Genomic DNA, 7,346 nt, shown 5'->3' on the forward strand with positions numbered 1-7,346 from the left:
TAAGGCTCGATACTTTACCTTTCTATCCGTGTCTGTCGAGGGATCCTTTAAATAGTTCACAATTGGACTCCTCCAATCTGTGTCTGCTAAAGAGTCTATATTTAAAACTTCAAACTCCTCTTTGTTAGCAAAACCTAATTGTGAATTCTCCAGATCACTTGGGGAGAACTTGGTGGCCATTGCTCTGCCTCTCACTTCGATCAGCTCTTCTAGTTTTTCTTTTGATACTCTGTATCCTGAGGCTAACTGTGCCAAATCATTTGCTTCTTGATTATTCAATCTTGAAACGTGACTTAAATCCACGTACTCGAATTTTTTAAGCAGCCTGTTTTCTATGACAAAATACATGATCAAATTATCTTTGATACATTTGTATTCCTTCGTCAATTGCTTAATCACTAGTTCGGAGTCTCCTTTAATTTCGACTCTGGTTGCCCCCAATTCTAACAAAGCTTCAAGTCCAGTGATCAGTGCTTCGTATTCAGCTTTGTTGTTGGAGCATAAGGGACCTTCAATCTTGTACTTGAGCTTTGTTGGAATTCCCTCAGGAGAAATTATCAGTATTCCAACGCCGGTTCCTTCTTTATGAGTCGAACCATTGAAGTATAACTTCCAAGGCTTCAAGCCTACATATTGCTGAGGGTGCTCAACCACTGCATGGTCAACAATGAAATCTGATACGATCTGACCTTTCATTTCTTTAAGAGGTTGAAATATCAAAGAGTACTCCGTAAGGGCTAAAGCCCATTTGCCAATTCGACTATGCAATATTGGTTTTGATAGCATATGTTTAATAACATCACAATGAGACGAAACATAAACATCAACTGGCTTTGTATAATACTTGAGTTTGATACAAGAGAAATATAAACAAAGGCAGAGTTTTTCTATTGCGCTATACCTAGTCTCTGCATCATTGAGTACTCTACTTAAATAATAAATAGCTCTTTCGACACCATTGTCATCCTCTTGTGCTAACATGCTGCCTATTGTATTATCTGAAGCTGAGATATGCAGGCGTATGTGCTTCTTCCCATCTGGGGGAGACAATATTGGTGGATGCATCAAGTATTGCTTGATTTTTTCAAAAGCTTCTTGATGTTCAGCACGCCATTCGAACTTTCCTTGCTTGAGTCGAAGTAAGGGGGAAAAGGCTTGCGTGCGTCCACTCAAGTTTGAGATAAATCTTCTCAAGAAGTTTATCTTTCCTAGTAAAGACTGTAACTCTTTCTTCGTGGATGGAGGCTTTGTTTCCATAATAGCTTTTGTTTTATTTTGATTAATTTCTATTCCCATCTTATGGACTACGGAGCCTAGGAAATCTCCAGCCTGCACAAAGAAAGCACATTTAAGGGGGTTCATCTTTAAGCCATGTTTTCTCATTCTTTCTAATGATTGGCTCAGATGGTCAAGATGACTGTTATCTGAAACAGACTTTACAACAATGTCATATATGTATACTTGCATGAAAGTTTTTATAAAATCATGGAATATAGAATTCAGTGCTCTTTGATAAGTTGCCCCAGTATTTTTTAGGCCAAAAGGCATTACAACCCACTCGTAGGTGCCTATTGCCCCTGGGCAACGAAAAGTTGTTTTGGACACATCTTCTTTTGCAATGAAAATCTGGTTATACCCAGAATATCCATCCAACATACTTAGATATTCGAAGCCTGCGGCCGAATCTACCAACATTTCTGCCACAGGCATGGGATATTCATCCTTAGGCGTTGCTGCATTTAGATCACGAAAATCTATGCACACTCTTAATGAACCATTCTTTTTAATAACTGGCACAATATTAGCAATCCATTCAACATACCTTGTAGTTCTGATGAATTTGCATCGTAGAAGTCTCTCGACCTCTGATTTAATCTTCGAATGAATCTTTGGTGCGAACCTCCTAGGGGTTTGCTTGATGGGCTTTTTCCCTTCTTTTATTGGTAACTTTAGTTCGACCAAGTCTCTTCCTAAACCAGGCATCTCATCGTAATCCCATGCAAAGCAATCCTTGTTTTCTTTTAATAACTTAATGACTCTTGATTTCAACGTTGGCTCTAATTTTGCACTGACATATGTTACCCTCTTCTGATCTCCGTCTCCAAGATTTACTTCTTCTAGTGGATCTTGGGCTAACATTTTTATATTTGCCCCCATTGGGTCTTTCTCGAATCCTAAGGGTTCTTCGTCGTAGATTGCATTCAGCTTTTGACTCAACTTTTCACCTGAGATCTTTTCGGCTTGAACTGTGTCTTCAAGGAATTGAGGGATCGAATGTGTACCAGAATCCTTCGTTTCTTCCTTTCATGGGATTGCACCTACAATCACGTTTGATAATTCGGCTTCGAGAGCCGTTTTTCTTTTGTTCTCGGCTATGTAAGCTGAAATCTTTTCGAAGAAAGATGATTCAGACATTATCAACGTCGTCGTCCCAGCCTGTTGGCCGTATTGTTGGAAAATGCTCTATTGGTGCGGTATCTTCTGGACCGTCCATTATTTCTCTATTCCATTGGAACCCATTTGGGTGTAAAGACAAATAGTATAAAGCATTCTTATTTGGGGTGTATATATCTTCTGCCACATGGCAAGGCCCTATGTTCGCCAAATTCCTGTCGAAACTGGTTTTATTGACTTGATTAACTTCAGCCATGTAGTAACTCTGATTCCCTTCAATGTTCTCTACTATACCATCTTCCCTCCAAATGGTTAATCTTTGATGCATTGTCGAAGGCACCGTAGCAACTCCATGGATCCACTCTCTTCCTAGCAAAAGATTGTAGTTTGCCTTCGCTGGTATCACCATGAACATCGTTGGTCTTGTGACCGAACCCACGGTTAAATTTACTTGAATGACACCGAGAGTTTGCCCTATTTTGCCTTCGTAGTTAGACAAGACCATATTATGTGGCCTTATATCAGTGTCGAACATACCAATTCTCTTTAACATGTACTGGGGCATTAGGTTCACTGCTGCCCCTCCATCTACTAGGACTTTGTTAATGCCAACATTTTCAATCTTAGCCCTTATGTAGAGTGGTTTTAGATGATTTCTCATACCTTTATCCGGCCTCTCGAAGAATGCATTCTGCTCTTCGACTGCCCCATTATTTAGCACATAATAACACACAGGTCTATGTCTTGCCATCTCTTCCACATCAGCTTCCTCACAATCTTCGGCTTCTGTTTCTTGATTAAATTCATGAGGGAGCACTGACACAACATTGCAATTGAGGTTTATAGACGATACTCCATCTGAGTCGAAATCATTTGTCATTCTGTCGTCTTCTTTCCAAGGGATGGAATGCATCTTTTCTTCTTCCTTCTACTTTTCAGAGTCGAACAACTTGCGTTCTACTGGAGGTTTACTTGTCCTTGCCCCCTGGGTTGGGACTTGGTTGCTACTAGACTCTCCAATCTCCCTTGGTTTGTATTCTCTTTGGGCCTTCTTCATCCTCTGGTGCCTTCTCCATTGAGATCTGGACATAGCATTTTTGCCTTTGTAATTCTCCAACTTGTACATCTCTCGATTTGAGGTTTGGAATTGCTTCTTATATGCCATTGCAGTCCTTCCCCCTTGGTCCCAACTTTGCCATTTGTTGGTTCTCGCACCAGCTTGCATCCATATATCCCTGGGTATGTCTGCAGGGACTTTGAACGTGACCCTTCGAGCTCTAGGGTGTGGGCTGTCAGGCCTCTTCGATGGGGTCCATATATCGAACCCATACAGGTTGGGACGAAGCCCCTGGGTTTCTCGACCCATGTAGAAATATACCCTTTCGAATGATCGTGCCAGCAATTCATCATAGACTGCTCCACATCTGGGACACAATGCAACCTCAGTGTTTTCCTTATGACACTTGACCAAGAAACCCACCAAGCTTTCTTCCATCTTCGGGTACACCTTTAGCAAAGGGTTTCCTCCTCTCCAGGGTTGTTCCAATCTTTCTCGTAAGGCCCTTTTGAAGTTAGCCTGAACCCTTCGATTTAGCATGATTGAACACCTTGGGAACATCAGCATCTTTCCGCCATTCTTCTCATGGAAATTCCAGAGATAATCTTTCAAGCTTTCCCCTCTTGGTGGGATTTCAATGTTTCCTTTCTCCCTTATCAGCCATTTTTCTAGTTCCTCTATTTCAGACAAAGGCCGCCTAACATTGACCATGTTAACAACTGCCGGAGGAGCTTCAGAAATCTGTATCTGCTGAAGTTTCACCCCGAGGTCTTCAGTGGCCTCGCTAGTTTTTTCTTTCAGATCTTCAGTCATATCTGCATCGAAGGATTCTTCAACATCAGTGTTGAAGATTGCATTGTCATTTAGGCCTTCAGTAGCCTGCTTTCCAGTTGAAATTGTCTCCGATTCAGCAACATCTACTTCAGACACTTCCACCATGTTGACGTCAAGTGGTTCACACAGGTTAGTGGTAGCAACATTCAAAGGGTCTGTGTCAACCTTCATATGACTCTTGGTTTTGTCAGCGAATTTCAGACGTCCGTCCTTGATAGCATTCTGAATTAGATCGCTGAAAAGAAAACATTGTGAGGTTTTATGGCCTAAAAAACCATGGTATTTGCAAAAGCCTCGTTTCTTCCGTTGTTCTAACGGAGGAATTTTGGAATTAGGAGGCAGTATCATCTGGCCATCTTTTACTAGTAAATCAAATATCTCGTCACATTTAGTAACATCAAACGTATAAGTTTTCTTATGAAATCTATCGCTTTTATCACTCTCCACTGGATTTTTTCCATTGGCCGGTGTGAGCAATTTGCAAGAATAAGGTGGCGATTCTTTTAATTCAGCAAGATCTATTTCGACCTCTTCCACGCTGTATGAATCTTCGAAAGATTCACCGTCGACGTCTTCAGCCTCGACGTATGCTACCTTTTCTTTCTTATAACTTTTATTTGCTCTGGCCTTTTCTGCTTTTAGTCGTTCGAATTGTCGAACCCTGTCTGCCAACTGGGCCATGTCCCTTAGGTATTGAGTATCCAGTTTCTTTCGAATTGAATAATCTAAACCGCCTGCAGCCATTTCGACTAATTCATGCTCTGGGACAGTCGTGAAGCATCTTGATTTCAACAAATGGAACCTATTTAAGTAATCATCTATAGGCTTCGTGAACTTCCTCTTGATGCTAGCCAGTTCTTTCAGACTTATCTTGGTTTGACCCATGTAGAATTGTTCATGGAATAATCTCTCCAAGTGTGCCCATGCATCTATGGAATTTGGGGGCAACGTGGTGAACCAAACAAAAGCATTTTTTGTTAGCGAACTAGGGAAGTATTTAATTCTTAAATCTTCGTTCCCTGCTAAATCTCCTGCTTCCGTCAAATATCTGGCTATGTGTTCCACGGTTGACTCACTGGTGTCCCCTAAAAATCTAGTTAATTTTGGTACTTTGGTACCCCTTGGCAATTTTGTTTGCATAATATATTCTGCTATGGGGGATGTATAATTTGGACGTCGAAGACCAGTATTGAGGCCATTATTGGCCATAATTCTCTCTATCATGGCAGTTAGGTTATTTTCTGTTGCCAGGTTGTCTCTCCTAACCCTATGTACGACTTCGTCAGGATGTTCGTCTCTTCCCACTACAACTACTCTAGGCTGTTGCTGGGGAATTTCTTGCCGACCAACGTTAGCAGTCTGATTTTGAGTTTCCAAATCTATCACTTGATTTCGATCGACTGGCGTTGGCCTGGGTGTCAGAACTGCGTTTCGAACTTGTTCTAAAATTGGGTCCCCTTCTTGATAGGTTGATTGGTTGTTCCTTCGCCTATTTTGTGGGACTCCTAAGAAATCCGCCATTCGATTTATTTGAGATGATATTTTTTGGAAAGTCTCCATATTATCTCGGTTAGTCCTGGCAATGTTTGTTGCTAATGGATTCAAGATCGACCCTAATTCTTTAGCAAGGGTTCCTAACATATTGATCGCGACTTTACGTGTCTATAAATCTGATAACTGCAAGTGCACAGTCGTGTCGTGTAGTTTTAAAAGATATCGAATCCACAGGGACTATGAATCGATCTACCGTTATCTAAGGTTACTATGTAAAGCTAGGAGTACTAAAATTTCGATTGTTCCTAAGGGAAAGTGATTGTGAGAAAATAAAAGAATAATAATAAAAGACAGGTATCAGTATGTATTTCGTTTAACTAAAGGTAATCCGAAGGTTCATTGGCTTTTGCATAATTAAATTAAAAATCTTTACTAATTCCAATTGATTAAAAATCCTCGTCTCAAACTTTCGCTCTGTTGATTCAGACTACTATCCTAATCCTAATGTACGCTTTCGCCATCCCATTAGATTTTAGAAGAGCTTTTTGGAAACAATGTAATTAATAAAATGCCTATTTACGAGGTTGTTACCTATTTAAATCTCCTAATCTCAAACTTTCGCTCTGTTGACTCGGAACATGCTAATATCCCTAACGTACGCTTTCGCCATCCCGCTCGGGTGTAAAAACACTTTTTGAAAATAAATAAGTTCCAATTAGTTTTAATACGCTTTCGCCATCCTTAAAACTAATGTCCTATGTCTACTATCCAGTTAAAGATCTCAAACTTTCGCTCTATTGATTTTAACCTTTGACCGTCCTAATCCCTCAAACTTTCGCTCTATCGGTTTTAAGACTTACTAATTAAACTAGACATATAAACCAAAAATAAGTGATAATTAATAAAACATAATTTAAGCCAATTTATTTCGGATCCCTACGGTTAACTTACTCTACATACCGACACCTTTAATATTTTAGCCAGACATATCAATACGATTAAACATACATATATCGGTTCGGTTCATAATAACAAGCATATTAAATGGCATATAATATATCATGCAGATAAATAATATAGATAAGGCGGTAAATAAAAAACCTGAATTAAAATAAATCTGGATTGAATTGAATCTTGAAGTACTCGAACTTCCACCACAGGTTGGCTGGATCGTTCTTCGGAATTTAAATGGCAGAAAATAAAAACAAGGAAATAAAGCGATAAATCTAACGTAAGGCTAGATCTATGAAAAGTTCACAACAATTTCCAGTGTAGAAATCGTTGTGAGAAAATAGACGGTTAAATGAAAACAGAATAAGGAAAAGCAGTTCGCGGTACAATTTCGGCAGCACTTCGTTGGCAGGAAATCGGACTCTTTGGAAGTGGGATAGCAGGTCCTATTTATAGGAGGAGGTTTGCAGTTGGAATCCGTGCATTGAGGAACTTTCTGCAGACTGGGCGTGGAGACGTGGGTCTCCGTTTCTTCAGGAAGACTTGAGACGTGCGTCTCAAGTGGAGAAAATCTTGGGCAGTTGGAGACGGGCGTCTCCTCTTGGTGACGTGGCTG

The sequence above is a fragment of the Vicia villosa genome, unplaced genomic scaffold, assembly GCF_029867415.1.
Source record: "Vicia villosa cultivar HV-30 ecotype Madison, WI unplaced genomic scaffold, Vvil1.0 ctg.003179F_1_1, whole genome shotgun sequence".
In the NCBI taxonomy this organism is placed as follows: domain Eukaryota; kingdom Viridiplantae; phylum Streptophyta; class Magnoliopsida; order Fabales; family Fabaceae; genus Vicia; species Vicia villosa.